This window comes from Hypanus sabinus, unplaced genomic scaffold, assembly GCF_030144855.1.
Source record: "Hypanus sabinus isolate sHypSab1 unplaced genomic scaffold, sHypSab1.hap1 scaffold_663, whole genome shotgun sequence".
NCBI classification, from domain to species: Eukaryota; Metazoa; Chordata; class Chondrichthyes; order Myliobatiformes; family Dasyatidae; genus Hypanus; species Hypanus sabinus.
In genome coordinates this window covers 187,501-209,035 of record NW_026781517.1, presented here as the reverse complement: position 1 = coordinate 209,035, position 21,535 = coordinate 187,501, and the positions used below count along the sequence as shown (strand labels likewise).

At 45.4% G+C, this 21,535-nt stretch overlaps 1 protein-coding gene across 2 annotated transcripts in view; it reads right to left on the bottom strand.

Moving 5' to 3' along the window:
• The window catches only part of LOC132389808 (NACHT, LRR and PYD domains-containing protein 3-like), a 63,970-nt gene that overhangs the window by 38,530 nt on the left and 3,905 nt on the right, over positions 1–21,535 (bottom strand). The window contains exon 1 of one of the 2 annotated variants that reach the window (XM_059962358.1): positions 2,868–2,996. The exons of the other annotated variant lie outside the window; for it this stretch is intronic. The gene's annotated coding sequence lies outside the window, so the exon portion shown is untranslated. Of the gene's footprint in view, positions 1–2,867; positions 2,997–21,535 lie in introns of those variants that run through there. 2 annotated transcript variants of the gene reach the window in all.

The following is a 21,535-nucleotide window of genomic DNA, read 5'->3' as shown; positions in this document are numbered from 1 at the left end:
CATTCATCCCCCTCTCCTTCTTGTTCTCTTGCCCGGTGTGAATCCTCCTCGCCAGCCCCCTGTGAATCCCACGTGACCGAACCTCCCCGATCAGCTGCCATGCAGGATCTTGTTACAGACTTTACCAAAGTTCAGATGAACAACATCACTGCCCAACTTCACCTAACGCCCTAGTTCATTTTTAAATAATCTCCAAAATACTTGACAGATATGATATCCTATTGGACAGTGTTGACGGTGATTTCCCCATAACCAATGCCCAACCGCCCGGGATTTCAGCTTCACTGCAGACTGAGAAAATTCCGATCCCAGCTGCAGAATTACCAGCCTGGACTGTAGCCCGTTTTCTGGCAATTTCATATCATCAGATTCATCAGCCCAATATTATCACCCATACAAAGACGCCTTGGTGCCGGCAATTTGCCGTGGAGTTCCTGCCATTTCCGATTCACAAACTAAGGTGGAATTGGAACCTAATGACCCTCTGCCGGGTCCGGTGCTCAGGCTGGTTCCCCGGTCTGTATAGAGGACGCGGATACACTTCAGCCTGACCCCAGCAGCTAAACAGAGCACATTTGATCTCTATGTCATCGCTGCGTGGGATCTTGCCCAGGAGAGCGGGCTGCCATGTTTCCTGCAGTGTAGCAGGAAAAAAATGTAAAATTATTAAGTAGAAAATGCTGGGAGCTCAGTACATCAGACTACGTCTCTGAAAGGACAAATGGTGGAAGACCCAGTTCCAGAACTGAGACTGTCCAAGATGCTGCCGATCTGCTGAGCGTCTCCAGTATTTTCCCTTCCTTACTTTAAATTTCCTGCAACTGTAGTATTTTCTCCCTCTTCATTTTAATGCACAGATAGTAACTGATTGCCACCCTGAACTGTAAATGCCACCCCACCCCAAACAATTTGTTAGTTCTGAGTTCATTCTGACGCTGGTGTAACACATCCCACACAGTCAATGCTCACAGCATCCTTTCCTCCCACTATCACTCTGTTACATTTGCTCCCGAGGCCACTGTCTCTACGCTGAGAGGCGGTGACCACAGAGCGATAAAAAGTGCAACACTTGCTGCAGCTCTGACGGGTCGTTACCCTGGAAACAGAGGAAGTGGCTCAACTAAAATAACCGAAAAAGGAAATAACAAACTCAACATCAGATGCTATGAGTTCCATTATGACAAAGATTAACACTGCAGCCATTTTGTAAAGGTGAATCTAAAATTGAAATGGTTGCTTTTACCCTGCCACGTGTTGTGTCCAACTAAACCTCTGGTATTCCGAGCGAACAATAACTAACTAAATAAATAAATAAATAAATAAATAAACAAACAGGCAGGCACACAAATAAATAACTAAATAATTAGAAAGGGGCAATACTAAACTTCACAATGAAGACAAAGATTAGAAGAGAGATTGCTGAAATATAACATTGCAGCATTGGGATACAGGCTGGACAAACATTGAGCAAGCAGGTTGATATATATATCATTGAGCTGGTGGCATACAGGCAGGACAGATTGAACTAGAAGGTTGATATATATTATTGAGGTGGTGGGATACATGCTAGACAGAGGTTGAACAAGTAGGTTGATATATATCATTGAGCTGGTGGCATACAGGCAGGACAGAGATTGAACTAGAAGGTTGATATATATCATTGTGCTGGTGGGATACAGACTGGACAGAGGTGGAACAAGATGGTTGATATATATCATTGAGATGGTGGCATACAGGCTGGACAAACATTGAGGAAGGCGGTTGATATATATCATTGAGGTAGTGGGATACAGACTGGACAGAGGTTGAACAAAATGGTTGATATATATCATTGAGGTAGTGGGATACAGGCTGGACAGAGGTTGAACAAGATGGTTGATACATATTGAGGTAGTGGGATACAGGCTGGACAGACGTTGAACAAGATGGTTGATATATATTATTGAGGTGGTGGGATACAGGCTGGACAGAGATTGAACAATATGTTGATATATATCATTGAGGTGGTGGGATACAGACTGGACAGAGGTTGAACAAGATGCTTGATATATATCATTGTGGTGGTGTGATACAGGCTGGACAGAGGTTGAACAAGATGGTTGATATATATCATTGAGGTAGTGGGATACAGACTGGACAGAGGTTGAACAAGATGGTTGATATATATTATTGAGGTGGAGGGATACATGCTAGATAGAGGTTGAACAAGTAGGTTGATATATATCATTGTGCTGGTGGCATACAGACTGGACAGAGGTTGAATAAGATGGTTGATATATATCATTGAGGTCGTGGGATACAGGCTGGACAGAGGTTGAACAAGACGGTTGATATATATCATTGAGGTAGTGGGATACAGGCTGGACATAGGTTGAACAAGAAGGTTGATATATATCTGGATCTTACTGTCCTGTCTGAACGGGGAAAGATGAAACTTCTCATACACGTGGAGCAGTGTCCCGAGGGTGCGATGGCTTAATTTAACCCTCTGTCTGCAAGAACACACCGGGTCGAACGGCCGCTTCCAGTGTGCTGGAAATATGTAAAACAATTATCGTCTCCAAGCGTCGATCCAGGTGGAGTTTGGATCCGATAGCGGGCCGGGTGATGGAGGTAAAGTTCACCAGGTACATCTTAATGGATGGGTTCAGTCTCGGCATCACCACCTCATCCCGGACCTGGGACCAGAACACCAGGGGCTGAGCGGCGGCTCATCTCAGGCGGTTCGGTGTGAAGGTCCCATAACCCGGACCGACAACGACAGGTTGTATCCAGGAAGCGGGACGAGGCCGCCAGTTCGAGGAAGTTAACGGGACTCTCTGCCCAACATGAGGTTCCCCGCCCCCGGGATCGACTTCAGTACTCACCGATGGGAAATTGTCGGTTGCGTTCAACCCCAGTGACCGGCCTCAAAACTGACCGATGAGAACTTCATCAATTTGTCCGGAGAGCAGCGAGATCCGTCCACCGGCTCCCCACAGACGATCAGCTTCAACAGAGAACGGAAAGAAAACCCCCGCCCATCCGGAGACTGTGAGAGCGGGGGCGGGGCCTCGGAAGCGAAAACCTGAGATGCTGCAGATCTGCGTTTGAAATGGGAGCTAGAAACCGGTGACTCTGCTCCTCGCCCCTCACACACTGTCCGACCTACCTGCCGCATTCCCCACATTATTCCATATTTACCAGCTACGTTTTTAGTGTTTCCCTCTGGATCTTTCCCGTCCCCATGGCACCATCTTCCGGTTCTCAGAGTTAAGGGTTCGATTCCCATCCCGGTATGACATACAATTCCCACCCGGAAAGGAATTGTGCAGGTTTCATTGAAATCACTTCTATGTTTATAAACAGTTTTTTTTTCTATTCACATTCCTCCGGAGCCTCACTGGACAGGAACACTGAAACATCAAGTGAAAAACAGCAGGAGGAGGCCATTCAGCCCCTCTAACCATCAACAAGATGGCGGCTGCTCTCCCATCTCAGCCACATGTTTCTGTCCGATCCATATTTCCTCCATCCCTTCCGTCTCCACACATCTGCCGGCCTTTTTTTTTTGTGAAAACGATCACTAAGGTGTTGCTCCTCCACCCTGAGGGCGGTCTGATCGAAACGTCGGATTGGGAATCAGAATTAAAACGTTTGGCCACTGCAAAGTCCCCCTTGTGGCAGATGATACAGAGATTGTAAAAAAATAACGGTCTCCCAGTTTATGGCGGGTCTCACCAGTGTGAAGGAGGCCGCATTGGGAGCACGGGACACATTAGATGACCCCAGCAATAGATTCGCAGATGAAGCGTTGCCTCATCCGGAAGGACTGCTCTGTGTTTCTGAATGGAGGTGAGGGAGGAGGAGTACGGTAGGTGTAGCACTTAGGCTTATGCAGGGATAGGAATCTGGAAGAAGATTAGTGAGGAGGGATGAATGAACAAGGGAATTGTGGAGGGAGTGATCCCTGTTGAATCCTGTTTGTGACTTCCTAAACAGATTTGCATGGATGCAATCCCCACATTCATTAGTTATCTCTTTACTGCGATAGAAACGTTATATATTCCATACAGTGAATGCTCAAGGCAACCGGGCACCCACACCGGCTCCTGAGGTCACTGAGGGGCGGTGACCAGAGAGCGATAAATATGTTCAACACTCTGGAGCTCTGCTGGGCTTTTGGAGGTGATGGAGGAACGGGCTCAGCAGAGCTAACTGAAAATAGGAAGTAAGGAATTCAACTTCACATGCCCTGTTTCATGAATTTATGAACATTTGGAGAGGCATAACATGATCAGGAATAGTCAGCTTGGCTTTGTCAAGGGCAGCTCGTGCCTTACCGGCCTGATTGAATTTTCTGAGGATGTGACTAAACACATTTATGGAGGTAGAGCAGTTGATGTCGTGTATATGGATTTCAGCAAGGCACTTGATAAGGTACCCCATGCGAGGCTTATTAAGAAAGTAAGGAGGCATGGGATCCAAGCGGACTTTGCTTTGTGGATTCAGAAATGGCTTTTCCCACAGAACACAAAATTGTTGGTAGATGGGTCATATTCTGCCTGGACGTCGCTGACTAGTGCTGTTCCTCAGGGATCTGTTTTGGCACCACTTTTCTTCGTCAGTTTTATAAAGGACCTGGATGAGGAAGTGGAGGGATAGGTCAGTACATTTACTGATGAGCCAAAGGTCAGAGGTATTGTGGATAGTGTGGAGGGCTGTCGAGGTTATAGCAGGACCCCGATTGGAAGCGAAACTGGGCTGAGAAGTGGAAGATGGAGTCTGATCCAGACAAGTGTGAGGTGGTTCACTTTAGAAGGTAAATACGATGGCAGAATATAGTATGAATTGTAAGACTCTTGGCAGTGTGGAGGATCAGAGGAATCTTGGGGTCTGATTTCATTTGCGCAGACTGACTGTGTGGTTCAGAAGGCACACGGTGTATTGGCCTTCATCAACCTAGTGATTCAGTTCAAGTGCCAAGAGGTAATGTTACTGCTATATAGGACCCTGGTTAGACCCCACTTGGAGTACTGTGCTGTTCGCCTCACTACAGTAAGGGTGTGGAAGCTATAGAAAGGGTGCAGAGGAGATTTACAAGGATTTCTCTGGATTGCGGAGCATGCCTTATGAGAACAGGAGAGTGAACTTGGCCTTTTCTTCTTGGACAGATGGAGGATGAGAGGTGACCTAACAGAGGTGTATAAGATGATGAGAGGCATAGATCGTGTGGATAGGCAGAGGCTTTTTCTCAGGGCTGAAATGGCTAACACGAGAGGGCACAGTTTTAAGATGCTTGGGGAGAAGTTACAGAGGCAATGTCAGGGGTAAGTACTTTAGGCAGAGAGTGGTGAGTGCGTGGAATGGGCTGCCGGCGACGGTGGTGGAGGCGGATACATCAGGGCCTTTAAAGAGACTTCTGGATCGGTACATGGAGATAAAAAGAAGAGGGATGGTGGTTAACCCTAGGAGATCTCTAACGTATGTTCATGTTTGGGAGAGCACTGTTGGACGAAGGGCCTGTGTATTATGCTATGGGTTCTCTATGTTTCTCTGATTCTATGTTCTCAGTTCATTCCATACAGCCAATGCTCACAGCATCCTTTCCTCCCACTATCACTCTGTTACATTTGCTCCCGAGGCCACTGCCTCTGCGCTGAGAGGCGGTGACCACAGAGCGATAAAAACATTGTGCAACTCTTCTTGCAGCTCTGGTGGGCCGTTACCCTGGAAACGGAGGAAGTGGCTCACCGAAAATAACCGAAAAGGGAAATAACAAACTCAACATCGTATGCTGTGAGTGTAATTTTGATAAAGGTTAACACTGCAGCCATTTTGAAATGAAGAATCTAAAATTGTGAAGTCTGCTTTTAACATGCTGTATTCAATAATCCTCTGATAGTTCTGCCTAACAAAAAATGACAATAGTTAGCGATCAATAATATATTAACCTCTGCCGGAAATATATCCAGTGACAGCCCCAATCACCATCTGTTGCAACAAACTCCACAGATCGAGCACTCTTTGGCTGGAGAAGTTACTCTCAGTTTTAAAGGGAAGCTTGATTATTCCGAGGCTGTCCTCTCAGACCCCAGACTGATGGAAACATCCTCCACGTGTCCACTGTCTCCAGGCTGTTCAGTATTCTGTGGGTTTAAATAAGATCCCGTCCACCTCTGTACTTCTGAACTCAATAGAGTACAGGCTCAGAGTCATCAAATGTCTTTCATACGAGCGGTGGTTGATACGTTCGTGGCCCAAGGTAGAAGGAGTCCATTTTAGAAAACCCAGCACGTTCATTTTTCGACATAGTCCCCGCCTACATTTACACGCTCAGTCCAGCGGTCGTGGAGCAAACGGATCCCTTCTTTGCAGAATTCGACAACTTGGACCTCCAGAGTTGGTCGACAGTAAGGGTGATTGATATGTTCATGGCCTAAGGTAGAAGGAGACGAGTTATACAGCTCTCGTTACATGCACATTCAGATCAACTCTTTGAGTGATCATACATAAAGTTTGAAGTTAATAACTCCTCCATCCACCACAGGCCACAGACTTATCAATCACCCCTCGTACAGAAACCCTCTCGTTCCTGAGATTACTCCTGTGAACCACGTGAGCCACAGTTGTACTGAACACATCTGCTTCATTTCCAACGATTGGCAGACAGGAGACAAAGAGGGGCGATTTCCAAACACAGTTTGAACACCAAACTCACGGGTCTATTTCTACTGTTGCAAACACGGTACAGCCCATTTACTCACAGCCTCTCACTGTGAGGGATGGGATGGTAACTCATCCTCTCCTCGGTGTGGCAGTCATTTCTTCCACAGAAACTCCCGAAACAAACATCTGAGCCCAGAACAGAAATACTGGCTCAAAACCTCATAAACCCGGGCAGCTTGAACCCCGGGGCCATTGTACTTGGATCTAAAACGGTGATATCCCAGGACCTAACCTCACAGGGTCACACAGCTGAATCTGCCACTCACCGACCCCCGAATCCTCACACATCGTCCCCGCATCTCACACTGCGTGGTGTAATCAGAAATTTCCCCATAGCCAATGCCCGGCACCCCGAGGCTTTTGATTCATTGTGAAAGGAGGAACATCCAGCCCCCATCTGTGGAAGTATTGACCTGGGTCAAATCCCCGATACTGACAGCTACATGGGCCCAATGTTTCCCAGGGTTACAGCTCAAGCAGCAACTCGCCCAGGACTCCTTGTTGCCAGTAATATGCTGCAGTGTCTCGGCCATTCAGACTTCAAACACCAACACTCCGACATCAGCCTGTGTCAGAACGGGGACCTGATGAACCTCTGACCGGGCCAGAGATCGGGCTGGAAAACCTGGGCGCGGGGCAACAGCAGGCGGGTATAATGTTACACATTGTCTCCTCCAGATAAACTGAGCACATTTTATCATTATGCTATTGTTAAATGAGATCTTGCCCAGCACAATTGCCCGTCACATTTCCTGCAGGCTAATAGGAATAAAACATTTTAAATGTAAAATTGAAAGTCATGTGTTGGAAACTCGGTACATCAGATTGGATGTGTGGAAAGAGAAACTGTGGAAGACCCAGTATCTGAACCGGGACTGTCCAAGACGCTGCCCGATCTGCTGAAGATTTCCACCATTTTCTCTTTTTACTTTAAATGATGCACAACTATTAACTGATTACACGATATTTGTGACGGTCAGAACAAATTAGCACAAATGTAATACCAATATTCATTAGTTTTCTCTTCAATCCAATACAGGGATAATGCAGTCAATGCTCACAACATCCATCCCACCCCACTATCAATCTGTATTCTCTGCTTCCAACCCTCCTTCCGACAACGATTAATACAGCAGACATTTTAACTTTCAAGCGAAAATCGCAATGGCTGTCTTTAACTTATTCCGTGCTGTATTCAATAAACCCTCCAGTAGTTCCAGGTACAAACACCGATTTCAGTATCAACTCAGTGAGTCAAAAATACGTCATAATGAAGACAACGGCAGAAGAGAGATTGTTGATGGGATACAGGCTGGACAGATGTTGACCAAGATGGTGTGTATATATATATATATATATATATATCTTTGACGTGGTGGGATACAGGCTGGACAATGGTTGACCAAGATAGTTACACTTACATCCTTCATATACATGAGTAAAAATCTTTACGTTTCCGTCTAAATATGCAATGTGCAATTTATAGTACTTTATAATAAATAGTATGTTCAACAATAGAACTTAAAATACGATCTTGTCAGCATGAATTAATCATTCTCATAGCCTGGTGGAAGAAGCTGTCCCGGATCCTGTTGATGTCCTGGCTTTCATGTTGCGGAAACACGAGGAAATCTGCAAATGCTGGAAATTCAAACAGCACACACAAAATGCTGGTGGAACACAGCAGGCCAGACAGCATCTATAAGGAGAAGCACTGTCGAAGTTTCGGGCGGAGACCCTTCGTCAGGACTAACTGAAAGGAAAGATAGTAAGAGATTTAAAAGTAGTGAGGGGAGGGGGAACTGCGAAATGATAGGAGAAGACCGGAGGGGGTGGGATGAAGCTAAGAGCTGATAAGGTGATTGGTAAAAGTGATACCGAGCTGAAAGGATCATGTTTTCGGGAGGCCTAGGGAGAAAGAAAGGAGTGGGGGGAACACCAGAGGGAGATGGAGAACAGGCAAACATCTAAATATGTCAGGGATGGGGTAAGAAGGGGAGGAGGGGCATTACCGGAAGTTAGAGAAGTCAATGCTCATGCCATCAGATTGGAGGCTACCCAGCCGGTATATAAGGTGTTGTTCCTCCAACCTGAGTTTAGATTCATTTTGACAGTAGAGGAGGCCATGGATAGACATATCAGAATGGGAATAGGACGTGGAATTAATATGTGTGGCCACTGGGAGATCCGGCTTTCACTGGCAGACCGAGCGCAAGTGTTCTGCGAAACGGTCTCCCAGTCTGCGTCGGGTCTCGCCAATATATAAAAGGCCACACCGGGAGCACCGGACGCAGTATACCACACCAGCCGACTCACAGGTGAAGTGTCGCCTCACCTGGAAGGACTGTCTGGGGCCCTGAATGTTGGTGAGGGAGGAAGTGTAAGGGCAGGTGTAGCACTTGTTCCGTTTATAAGGATAAATGCCAGGAGGGAGATCGGCGGGAAGGGATGAGGGTACGAATGGACAAGGGAGTCGCGTAGGGAGCAATCCCTGCAAAAAGTAGAAAGTGGGGGGGGAAGGAAAGATGTGTTTGGTACTGGGATCCCGTTGGAGGTGGCAGAAGTTACGAAGAATTATACGTTGGACCTGGAGGCTGGTGGCGTGGTAGGTGAGGACGAGGAGAGCCCTATCCCGAGTGGGGTGGCGGGTGGATGGGGTGAGGGCTGATGTGCGGGAAATGGGAGAGATGCGTTTGAGAGCAGAGTTGATGGTGGAAGAAGGGAAGCCCCTTTGTGTAAAAAAGGAAGACCTCTCCTTCATCCTGGAATGAAAAGCCTCATCCTGAGAGCAGATGCGGCGGAGACGGAAGGATTGTGAGAAGGAGATAGTATTTTTGCAAGAGACAGGGTGGGAAGAGGAATAGTCCATGTAGCCTTGACAGTCTGTAGGCCTATAGTAGATATCAGCAGATCAAGAAAGGGGACGGAGGTGTCGGAAATGGACCAGGTAAATTTGAGGGCAGGGTGAAAGTTGGAGGCAAAGTTAATGAATTCAACGAGCTCAGCATGCGTGCAGGAGGCAGACCCAATGCAGTCGTCGATGTAGCAAAGGAAAAGAGGGGGATGGACACACGTATAGACTTGGAACATGGACTGTTCCACAAAGCCAACAAAAAGGCAGGCATAACTGGAACCCATGCGGGTGCCCATGGCGACACCGTTGGTTTGGCGGAAGTGGGAGGAGCCAAAGGAGAAACTACACTGGACGTCCATGGTTCCTCCGGCAGTTTGTTCTGGTCTGGATAACCCGTGTTAGTATGGAGAACGGGATTTTACACAATATTCCAGGTACAATCTCAACAAAACCCAAATAATTGTTACGGTAATTACTACACTTAAACACAAGAAAGCTTGCAGACACTGGAAATTCAAAGCAATACACGCAAAATGCTGAAGGAATTCAGCACAACAGGCTGTATCTAAGGAAAAGAGTAGACCGTTCGTCATTTTGGGCAAAGAGCCTTCTTCATTACTGATGCGGGAGGGGGAAGATATCTGAATGAATAGGTAAGTGAGGGGTAAGAGGCGAGCTAGCAGGTGATAGGTGGTTAAGGGCTGAAGATGAAAGAATCGGAGAGTTGTCAATAGGAGAAAGGGATGGAGGGGACCTGGGAGCAATAACAAGCTGGTGAGCAGAAATGAAAGTTCAGAGTAGGGAATAGAGAAGGTTTTTGGTGTGGGGGGGATTTGTTTAGTGGAAGGAGAATTCAATATTCATACAATCAGGTTGGAGGGTACCCAGATGGAATATAAGGTGTTGCTCCTCCACCCTGAGGACGGTCTCATCTTGGCACAAGAGGATGCCATTGATCGAGATATCTGAATGGGAATCAGAATTAAAATGCAAACACAAGGAAATCTGCAGATGCTGGAAATTCAAACAACACACACAAAATGCTGGTGGAACACAGCAGGCCGGGCAGCATCTATAGGGAGCAGAGCTGTCGACGTTCCGGGCCGAGACACTTCGTCAGGACTAACTGAAAGGAAAGATAGTAAGATATCCCGTAGTGAAACAGTAAGAAAATGCTTTTAATATAAAATTGAAAATAAATCACTGGAAACTCAGTGCAGGATTTTGCCTTTATGTCAGCAAAATGTGCAATATGTCAGCACACATATTGGCTGACTGCAAGATGTTTGTGGCGTCCTGAAGAGATTTGCATAAATGCAATCCCAACATTCATTCGTTATCTCTTTATTCCAATATAAACATCATATTTTCCATACAGTGAATGCTGAAGGCATCCTCGCATCCACACTGCCTCCTGAAGTCACTGTCTCTCCGCTGAAGGGCAATGACCAGAGAGCCAAAAAATGTTCAATACTCCTTGCAGCTGTGGTGGGCTGTTACTCTGCTGATGGAGGAAGCGGCTGAGCAGAACTAAAGGAAAATAGGAAATAAGGAACTCGACCTCACATGCTCTGAGTTTCATTATGACAAACATGAATACTGGCCTCTCAGCCATTTTGTAATGGGGAAGCTAAAATTCCAGTGGTTGTTTTAATCCTGCTCCGAGGTGTATCCATTAAATCTGTTGGTATTTCCATCTCTACAGAACCTCCAGCAGTGCGGAAGCTGTTCCAAAAACAAAACACGTTGTTGGATGCGGCCTATCTGCTTCAAATGGCAACTATCGGATATTCACAAAGTATATCACATGGTGATAACCATAAAGTGTACTTCTTTGTTCAATTAAGTGGCTAAAATTCCATCATGTTCTTGTGACTGCCAATAGCTTATATCTATGATCAACTCCAGGCATTGATTCATGTTCAATTCAGATCCTGCTACTGGACAGAATGACGGAAGGGAAGGTCTGCAGAAACAACTGAATATATTGAGATTGTAACCTCAGTTACTAGACTCCCCTACTGTTGAATACATCTTGTTCCTATCCGCTCCATCCGGACCTCAGGATTTCATGGAGGTTCCTGTTCCCACAGTCATCACCCCTCCATTGAGATCAGGCCCAGAAACACCAGTTGCTCCTCATACATAAAACCTTTTCAATCTAGAATCACTCTTGTGAACATTGTAAACAACAGCTTTAATGAGCACATTCCCTCGGATACAGACAGTTTGCCGGGGGAATAATTTATTGAGCCTCATGTACTGTTTCGTAGTGCCCAATTAATTGTCAAAAAAGAACATTGTGCTATCTGGTCAAGGAACCGAAAGGGATGGGGTAGATCTTCCATGATTTTTGAATGCCTTTATTTACCTGGGAGACAGATACAGAGACTATAGAAATCGGGAAAAGTTAGTCTTGTTATAGATTGTATGCGGATTACAGAACAGGTGCTTGCTGAATTAGAATGGACAAATCCCCCGGGCCTGACAAGTTGTTCCCTTGGACCTTGTGGGAGGCCAGTGCAGAAACTGCTCGAACACTGTCAGAGACAAATAAAATGCACAGAGCTATAGCTGATATTGAGGTGGTGGGATACAGTCTGGACAGAGTTTGAAAAAGATGGTTGATATATATCATTGAGCTGGTGGGATACAGACTGGACAGAGGTTGAAAAAGATGGTTGATATATTTCATTGATGTGGAGGGAAATATATTGGACTGAGGGTGGACAAGATGGTTGATATTTATCATTAACTTGAAGAGATACAGGCCGAGTCGGCGGTGAAGAAGGCAAATGCGATCTTTGCAATCAATTCAAGAGGATTGTAATATAAAAGGAAGGATGTGCTGTTGAGAATTTATGAAGTCCTGATGAGGCAACATATAGAAACATAGAAAGATAGAAAAGTTACAGCACAATACATCCTGAGCTTCCTGTAGAAGTAGTAGAGGCCAGTTCAGTTGTGACATTTAAGGTAAAATTGGATAAGTATATGGACAGGAAAGGAGTGGAGGGTTATGGGCTGAGTGCGGGTAGGTGGGACTAGGTGAGATTAAGGGTTCGGCACGGACTAGGAGGGCCAAGATGGCCTGTTTCCGTGCTGTGATTGTTATATGGTTATATGGTTATGGTTAATACAGGCCCTTCGGCCCACGAAGCTGTGCCCAACATGTACCTTCGAACGACCTGGGCTTCACCAAAAGTCCTCTATTTTCCTGAGCTCCATGTCCCCCTGCAGGAGTCTCTTAAATAACCGTATCGTTTCCTCGTCCACGACCGCTGCCGGCAGCTCATTCCACGCACTCACCACTGTGCAAAAACTTACCCCTGACATCTCTTCTGTACCCACTTCCAAGCACCTTAAAACTATGTTCTCTCGTTCTAGCCGTTTCAGCCCTGGGGAAAAGCCTCTTACTATTCACACGATCAAGGCCTCTCTTTATCTTGTACACGTCTATCAGGGCACCTCTCGTCCTCCATCGCTCCGAGGAGAAAAGGCCGAGTTCACTCAAGCTATTCTCATAAGGCACGCTCCCCAATCCAAGCATCATCCTTGCAAATCTCCTCTGCACCCTTTCTGTGGTTTCCACGTACTTCCCATAGTGACGCGATCAAAACTGAGCACAGCACTCCAAGTGGATCTGACCAGGGTCCTATATAGCCGCAACATTAGCTGTCGGCTCCTAAATTCAATTCCACGATTAATGAAGGCCAATACACCGCATGCCTTCTGAATCACAACGTCAACCTGCGTTGCAGCTTTGAGTGTCCTCGGATCCCAAGATCCCACTGATCTAGCACACTGCCAAGAGTCTTACTATTAATGCAAAATTCTGCCATCATATTTGACCTACTAAAATGAAACACCTCGCACTTTTCTGGGTTGAACTCCATCTGCCACTTCTCAGCCCAGTTTTGCATCCTATCCAAATCCCGTTGTAACCTCTGACAGCACTCCACACTATCCATAACACACCCAACCTTTGTGTCATCAGCACATTTGCTAATCTATCCCTCTAATTCCTCACCAAGGTCATTTATAAAAATCACAAAGAGTAGGTGTCCCAGAACGGATCCCTGAGGCACACCACTGTCACCGGCCTCCATGTAGAATATGACCCGTCTACAACCACTCTTTGCCTCCTGTGGGCAAGCCACTTCTGGACCCACAAAGCCATGTCCCCTTGGATCCCATGCCATCTTACTTTCTCATTACGCCTTGCATGGGTACCTTATCAAATGTTTTTTTAAAATCCATACATACTACATCTGCGGCAAAGCCTCTACAGATTCAGCACTTTCCTTTTGAAGTTAAGAGGCCTAAACCTGCTCAGAACACTCCAAGTGCTTCATAAAGTTTCAACATGACATCCTTGCTTTTATATTCTATTCCTCTTGGGATGAAAGCGAACATCGCATTTGCCTTCCTCATCACAGACTCAACCTGCAAATTCACCTTTAGGGAATCCTGCACAATGATCCCCAAGTCCGTTGGCACCATAGTTTTCTTTTGTATTTAGAAAATAACTAAGACTTTCATTTCGTCTACCGAACTGCACGACTATACACTTCTCCAAACTGTATTCCATTCCTTTGCCCATTTTCCTAATCTGTCAATGACCTTCTGTAGCCTTTCTAATTCCTCGAAACCTCATGCACCTCGAACTATCTTCATACTATCTGCAAACATTGCAACAAAGCCATCAATTCCATTGTCCAAATCATTAACATATGACGTAAAAGAATCGGTCCCAAAACAGACACTGTGGAGTATCACTGGTCACTGGGAGCAATCCAGAAAATGATTATTTTATTCCCAGGCTTTGCCCCTTTCCAACCAACCACTGCTTTATCCACGTCAGAATCTTTCTTGTAATACTATGATCTCGTAGCTTGTTAAGCAACCTTATGTGTGGCAGCGTAACAAAGACTTTCTGAAAATCCAAATGCACAGCATCAACCGATTCACCTTTGTCTATCAGGCTTATTATTTCTTCAAAGATTTGTCAGGCATGATTTTCCCTTGAGGAATCATGCCCTCTACGGCCTATTTTATGACGGGTCTCCAAGTACCCTGAGACGACATCCTTAATCATCGGCTCCTATACCTTCCTAAACACTGAGGTCAGACAAACGGACAGATGGGTTCTCTTCGTTCCCATTCCTTTCTTGAAGAGTGAAGTAACATTTGCAATTTTCCAGTCTCTCAGAACCATTACAGAAGCTAGTGATTCTTGAAAGAACTTTATTGATGTCTCACGATCTCTTCAGCCACCACTTTTAAAATTCTTGTGTACACGCCACCTAGTCCAGGTGACATATCTAAATTCAGACCTTTGAGTTTCCCAAGAAACCTCTCTCTAGTTATGTTAACTTCACACATTTAATGCCCCCGACACCTGGAGCTTCCAATATACTGCTGGTGTCTTCCTCCATGAAGGCTGGTGAAAAATACTTATTCAGTTCGGCCGCCATTCCTGTCCCCATTTACTACCTCTCCAGTGTCGTTTTCCAGCGTTCTGATATCCAGCCGTGCTTCTCTGTTACACTTTATGTATCTGAAGAAACGTTCAGTAACATCTTTACTATTATAGGTTCGTTTTCTTTGGTGGTTCACCTTTACCTTCTTAATGACTTATTGTTGCCTTTTGTTTTCTGTTTGTTTTAACAACATTACCAATCCTCCAGCATCCCACAAATTGCTGCTCTGTTACCATCCCTGCGAGTGACCGTTTCCCATCAATTCTGGCCAATTCCCCTCTCCTGCCTCGGTAATTCCCTGTACACCACTGTAATGCTGGTACTTCTGTAATACTGATACCTCTGCCTTTAGCTTCTCCTTCTGGAGTTTCTGTTTGACTCCCACTAGCTGAGAGACGGGGGACAGTGAGAGGGACTTTCCAAACACGGATTGAACACTAAACCCCGGTCCATGCTTACTGCTGCAAACACGGAGCAGCCCATTAACTCACAGCGTCTCACTGCGAGGGAAGGAGAGGTAACTCGTTCTCTTCTTTGCTTCCAAAGGAACTCCAGAACTAAACAGCTGAGCACAGAACATCAATACTAACTCATCACTTCATCCGCCCGGGCAGCTTGACCGACAGGTCCATTTTATATGGGTCAAAACCTGGACCCAAGAGATTCGCAGATCGTCACACGTCTCACGTAGAATTCCCCGCAGCCCATGCCCATCTGTCCGAAACGTTTGCTTTATTGGGGAAAGAGGAACGCCCAGTGCCATCTGTAGTAGCAACAAGCTCAGACGAACACCAAACACTACAAATACTATATTCCTGGAGTCCCCATCCCAGGATGATAACCTTGGCCCAGGACTCTTTGCTGCCGCTGACGTAATTCGGTGTCTCAGCTATGCCCAGTTCACAAACTAAAACTCCTGAACCAACCCATGACGGAATAGTAGCCGGTGGAAGCTTTGTCTGGACGGGGATCGGGGTTGAATTCCGGGCCTTGGGTCACAGCGCGGACGCGGATACCTTTCAGCAGGTAAACTGAAAACACTTGTCGATTATTTTATTGTTGAGTGGAGGGAGCATATTTGCCTTTTCTATCGATGCATAAATATTGACTGATTGCAAGATGTTTGTGGCAGCCTAAAATGATTTCCACAAATGCAATCCCAACATTCATTACTCATCTCTTCATTCCAACACAGGCATCATATATTCCATACAGTAAGTGCTCAAAGCATCCTGGAATCCACCCCTGTTTCTGAGGCTACTGTGTCTGCACAGTGATTACAGTGCGATAAAATGTTCAACCCTCCTTGAACCCTACTAACCGAGCAAGAGGCCCACCAGAAGTAAATGAAAAAGGAAGTAACACTCTGAACCTCACATGTTTTGAGTTTCCTTATGACCACAATGAATATTGAACACTCAGCAATGTTGTAATGTTGAAATCAAAATGCCAGTATCCAGTAAATCTGCTGTTAGCTCCTTCTCCACAACACTTGCAGCAGTGTTGAGGCTGGTCATTAAATACGGTCAGTCTGCTTCAAAAGTCGGTTATCTGTTATTTACAAAATACATTACACAACACATTGTGGTGATATTCATGAAGTTTCCTTCTTTGCTTAGTTAAGCGATTAAAAATTCTGACAAATTTTTGTAGCTTTGAATAACGTAAAAGTACAGTTGACAATACAGGCAGCATTCTGACCCAACTACTGGATAGAATGGTGGAGGAGAAGGCTTGTAGATACATCTCAGTGGTTTGTGAGGTTTTTTTTCTCTGTTTCAAGACACCTCTCCTGATGAAAATATCTTTATCCGTCCACTCTATGGAGTCATCAGTATTTGCTACGTTTCAATGAGTTTCCCTCCGCTAGCGTGCCCCATCATCCATTTGAGAACAGGCCCAGGGTCAGCAAATGCTTCAAATACATTAAGCTTTTCAATCCAGAAATCATTATTATAAACAATTATTGTAATGAGCACATTTCCACGAGTAACAAACTATTTGGTGGCAGTATATTTATTTGAGAAAACCTGTTGTTTCCCTACTGCCACAATAACTGGACAAGCGAACTTCTGAAGATCAGCGTGCTTCTGTACGCATGGAGCGAAAAACATTGGGGGAGATCCACACTGACTCCTGAAGTCACTGTCTCTCCGCTGAAGGGCAGTGACCAGAGAGCCATAAAAATGTTCAATACTCCTTGCAGCTGTGGTGGGCTGTTACTCTGGTGATGGAGGAAGTGGCTGAGCAGAACTAAGGGAAAATAGGAAATAAGGAACTCGACCTCACATGCTCTGAGTTTCGTTATGACAAGCATGAATACTGGCCTTTCAGCCATTTTGTAATGGGGAAGCTAAAATTCCAGTGGTTGTTTTAACCCTGCTGCGAGGTGTATCCATTAAATCTGTTGGCATTTCCATCTCTTCAGAACTTCCAGCAGTGCAGAAGCTGTTCCAAAATCAAAACACGTTGTTGGATGCGGCCTATCTGCTTCAAATGGCAACTATCGGATATTCACAAAGTATATCACATGGTGATAACCATAAGGTGTACTTCTTTGTTCAATTAAGTGGCTAAAATTCCATCATGTTCTTGTGACTGCCAATAGCTTATATCTATGATCAACTCCAGGCATTGATTCATGTTCAATTCAGATTCTGCTACTGGACAGAATGATGGAAGGGAAGGTCTGCAGAAACAGCTGAATATATTGAGATTGTAACCTCAGTTACTAGACTCCCCTACTGTTGAATATATCTTGTTCCTATCCGCTCTATCCGGACCTCAGGATTTCATCGAGGTTCCTGTTCCCACAATCATCACCCCTCCATTGAGATCAGGCCCAGAAACACCAGATGCTCCTCATACATAAAACCTTTTCAATCTAGAATCACTCTTGTGAACTTTGTAAACAACAACTGGAATGAGCACATTCCCTCGGATACAGAGAGTTTGCCGGGGGAATAATTTATTGAGCCTCATGTACTGTTTCGTAGTGCCCAATTAATTGTCGAAAAAGAACATTGTGCTATCTAGTCAAGGAACCGAAAGGGATGGGGTAGATCTTCAATGATTTTTGAATGCCTGTATTTACCTGGGAGACAGTTACAGAGATTATAGAAATCGGGAAAAGCTAGTCTTGTTCTAGATTGTATGCGGATTACAGAACAGGTGCTTGCTGAATTAGAATGGACAAATCCCCGGGGCCTGACAAGTTGTTCCTTTGGACCTTGTGGGAGGCCAGTGCAGAAACTGCTCGAACACTGTCAGAGACAAATAAAATGCACAGAGCTATAGCTGATATTGAGGTGGTAGGATACAGACTGGACAGCGTTTGAAAAAGATAGTTGATATATTTCATTGATGTGGAGGGAAATAGATTGGACAGAGGTTGGGCAAGATAGTTGATATGTATCATTAACTTGAAGAGATACAATCTGGACAGATTTTGAACAAAATCGGCATGGAGTGAGCTGATGGAACCATGTGGGAGAAAGCATCGATGACAATCAAAGATGGTCCTCCAGGAATGCACAGATACTAAATTAAAATCGAATGGAACGATAGAGATAGAACAAGCAACGGGAACTTTGAATTGTGACCTCTGCCCCTCAGTAAATTTCATCAACCTACCATAGAGAGCATCCCAACAGGATTCTTCACGCGTTCATACGGCTCCTGTTTTACTCGTAAGTGCAAGGAACTGCAGAGAGCTGTGGACAGCTGAGGACATCATAGAAACCAATCTGCCCACCATGGACTGTGCCTGCAATTCCTGTGTGATTGGTAAAGCAGGCCCAGCATAACCTCACATCCAGGGACAGTCTGACATCCCACTTGGGTAGAAGTTTAAAAAAAATGGAAAACACTGCAACCAGGCTTAAGGACGGTTTCCGTTCTGTTGTTATAAGCAAAATGAACGGTGGCCAGCAAGATAAGGAGGACTTTAACCTCACAATATAACTGTACCACATGTCTACCTGCCCTGCAATTTCTCTGAAATAGTAATGGACAAGAGGGGCCGAAAGTAATTTTTAAAAATAGGTGCAAAGATACGTGGGGGTGCGTGTGTAGTTTTCCTGCAGGTTAATTTACAGGCCGAGTCGGCGGTGAAGAAGGCAAATGCGATCTTTGCAACCAATTCAAGAGGATTGTAATATAAAAGGAAGGATGTGCTGTTGAGAATTTATGGTCCTGATGAGGCAACACATAGAAACATAGAAAGATAGAAAAGTTACAGCACAATACCGGCCCTTCGGCCCACGAAGCTGTGCCCAACATGTACCTTCGAACGACCTAGGATTCAGCAAAAGTCCTCTATTTTCCTAAGCTCCATGTCCCCCTGCAGGAGTCTCTTAAATAACCGTATCGTTTCCGCGTCCACCACCGCTGCCGGCAGCTCATTCCACGCGCTCACCACTGTGCAAAAACTTACCCCTGACATCTCTTCTATACCCACTTCCAAGCACCTTAAAACAATGTTCTCTCGTTCTAGCCGTTTCAGCCCTGGGGAAAATCCTCTTACTATTCACACGATCAAGGCCTCTCTTTATCTTGTACACGTCTATCAGGGCACCTCTCGTCCTCCTTCGCTCCAAGGAGAAAAGGGCGAGTTCACTCAAGCTATTCTCGTAAGGCACGCTCCCCAATCCAAGCATCATCCTTGCAAATCTCCTCTACACCCTTTCTGTGGTTTCCACGTACTTCCCATAGTGACGCGATCAAAACTGAGCACAGTGCTCCATGTGGGTCGGACCAGGGTCCTACATAGCTGCAACATTAGCTGTCGGCTCCTAAATTCAATTCCACGATTAATGAAGGCCAATACACTGCAGGCCTTCTGAACCACAAAGTCAACCTGCGTAGCAGCTTTGAGTGCCCTCGGATCCCAAGATCCCGCTGATCTGGCACACTGCCAAGAGTCTTACTATTAATGCTAAATTCTGCCATCATATTTGACCTACTAAAATGAAACACCTCGCACTTATCTGGGTTGAACTCCATCTACCAGACCTCCGTCCAGTTTTGCATCCTATCCAAATCCCGTTGTAACCTCTGACAGCCCTCCACACTATCCATAACACGCCCAACCTTTGAGTCATCAGCACATTTGCTAATCTATCCCTATAATTCCTTACCAAGGTCACTTACAAAAATCACAAAGAGTAGGTGTCCCAGAACAGATCCCTGAGGCACACCACTGTCACCGGCCTCCATGTAGAATATGACCCGTCTACAACCACTCTTTGCCTCCTGTGGGCAAGCCACTTCTGGATCCACAAAGCCATGTCCCCTTGGATCCCATGCCATCTTAATTTCTTATTACGTCTTGCAGATGTTGTTCCCTTTTCAGGGATAGCTCGGGAAATTATAGGCTAGTGAGTCTGACTTCAGTGGTTGGCATGTTGATGGAGAGGATCCTGAGAGGCAGTATTTATGCTTTATTTTTGCCTTATCAAATGTTTTGCTAAAATCCATACATACTACATCTGCGGCTCTATTTTAGTCAATATGTTTAGTCACATCCTCAAAAAAATTCAATCAGGCGCGAAAGGCACAACCTGCTTTTGACAAAGCCATGCTGACTATTCCTAATCATACTTTACCTCTCCAAATGTTCATAAATACTGCCTCTCAGGATCCTCTCCATCAACATGCCAACCACTGAAGTCAGACTCACTAGCCTATAATTTCCCGAGCTATCCCTGAAAAGGGAACAACATCTGCAATCCTACAATCCTCCGGAACCTCTCCCGTCCTCATTGATGATGCAAGGATCATTGCCAGAGGCTCAGCAATCTCCTCCCCTGCTTCCCACAGGAGCCTGGGATATATCCAGTCCGGTCCCGGTGACTTATCCATCTTGATACTTTGTAAAGCTCCAGCACATCCCCTTTCTTAATATCTACATTCTCAAGCTTTTCAGACCAGTGCGATCACCCTTGCAATCGCCAAGATCCTTATACGCGGTGAATACTGAAGAAAAGCATTCATTAAGTACCTCTGCTATCTCGTCCGGTTCCATACACGCAATTCCACTGTCACACTTGATTGATCCTATTCTCTCAAGTGTTATCCTCTTGTCGTTCACATGCCTGGGTCTTTCCTTAATCCTGCCCGTCAAGGCCCTCATGTGCTTGCTCTCTTGAAGTGAGTATAGATGGTTAAATCTCCAGGGCCTGACAACATATTCCCTGGAAGCATTTGGGACGCTAGTATTGAAACTGCGTGAATGCTGGCAGAGACATATAAAATGGTCACAGCTACAGATGATGTGCCAGCCGACCAGAAGAGAGCTAAAGTTTCTCATTTGTGTGGGAAAGGTTCGGTAATAGAACATAGAACAATACAGCACAGTACAGGCTTTTCGGCCCACAATGTTGTGCCGACCCTTAAGCCCTGCCTCCCATATAACCCTTTACCGTAAATACCTTCATATACCTGTCAAGTCGACCCGTAAATTTCACTAGTGTTTCTGCCTCCACCACTG